Source organism: Triticum aestivum, chromosome 3B, assembly GCF_018294505.1.
Source record: "Triticum aestivum cultivar Chinese Spring chromosome 3B, IWGSC CS RefSeq v2.1, whole genome shotgun sequence".
Taxonomy (NCBI): Eukaryota; Viridiplantae; Streptophyta; class Magnoliopsida; order Poales; family Poaceae; genus Triticum; species Triticum aestivum.
The window spans coordinates 29,627,496-29,628,897 of record NC_057801.1 but is presented as its reverse complement, the minus strand read 5'-3'; the positions used below and the strand labels follow the sequence as shown (position 1 = coordinate 29,628,897).

Below are 1,402 nucleotides of genomic sequence, written 5' to 3'. Positions count from 1 at the left end.
CCGTGGGCCAGGTGACACCAATCCGGTGTTGTTGGGTTGTGCTGACCGATATTTCAGTGAACACATCAATTATCTCTCTCGTCGCAACGTACGGGCATACAACATCTCAGCCGAACCCCATGACCTTAGGAGCCAGCTCGAGCACCTTGCTGAGCGCGTCCCCGGAGAACTTGCGCGCGAACATGAAGCAGAACTCAGCGGCCCCGCCGCGGTAGCCGCACTCCCCGTTCCCTCGCCTCATCCCCTCCATCAGCTCCGGCGTGATGACCCTCTCGCCGTAGCCCACCGGGTGCCATGCCCTCACCCGCCATTCGGCATACGTGAGGGTCCGGTTCGCGTTGCGCGCGCCCCAGCCCAGCAAGGTTACCAGTGTCGGCAGGAAGTGCTCCTCCATGTTGGGGACGCCGTGGTGGCCGCAGAACACGGCCATGTACCGCTCCTCGGCGATCACGTCGACGGCGATCGTCCGGTCCATCTCGAACCACTGCGACCCCTTGCGCCACTGCGCGAGGCTGACGTTGCGTTGGGTGAAGAAGGGGGCGTGCCACGCGCCGTCGATGTAGCTGTCGACGAAGCTGGCGTTGGAGCCCTTGAGGAAGGCATAGACGGCCGGGAAGGAGAGAAGAGGGTTGCACGACTCCGACAGCAGCGTGAACCGCGCGTTGGCGAGGTCCAGCAGCGCCGTTGCCACCAGTCGCCGCTCTGCGTCCACCAGGTTCATGTCGCCCCAGCTGGTGTTCTGCGGTGTATAATGAAATCATCAGGTAGCATAGATGCGTGCGGGGATAGCTCAGTTGGGAGAGCGTCAGACTGAAGATCTGAATGTCGCGTGTTCGATCCACGCTCACCGCATCTCCTTTTTTTCTTTTGCACGTTACCTGGCTGCGGGGACGGTGTTGGCTGCTGCGAGGGAGGAGAGGGCAACGGTGGGCTGACGACGCACGCTGTCTCCGGTGATGGCGAGGGTGACTGTGCGGGCGCGTGCGGGGGCAGCAGTGACCGCGACCGTAAGAGAGATGGCAACTGCTGCAGGAAAGGAGGGAGGTCGGAATCGTGGAAGTTGGCGTTGCACACCATGCCGAGGACGAAGCCGATGGAGAGGAGCAGCAGCATGGTGACCACATTGGGGAGGACGCTCCCTAAGTGGAGGGCTGGCATGGGCTTGGCCGTGCTATGCGGCTATGCCTCTAGCCGAGCACACGTTTACGGGAGAATTTTTTTTGAAAGATCCAGCGTCGCTGGCATTCATTGATAATAGCAGAGAGCAGCGGAAAACAACAAGATGGTGAAGGTCCTAGGACCAGAAGATCCGAAGATCAAAGAAAAAAAAACAGCCCTAACAGCCGCATCACAACACTCCATAAAATTCACACTAGACATCGCAGCTCTGACTCTAGCACTA

At 59.8% G+C, this 1,402-nt stretch overlaps 1 non-coding gene across 1 annotated transcript; it reads left to right on the top strand.

The window, feature by feature from the left end:
• Positions 1 to 779: 779 nt before the first annotated feature.
• On the top strand, positions 780 to 852 carry TRNAF-GAA (transfer RNA phenylalanine (anticodon GAA)). Its single transcript has one exon. It is a non-coding gene; the product is annotated as a tRNA-Phe (tRNA).
• The last annotated feature ends 550 nt before the right edge of the window (positions 853 to 1,402 follow it).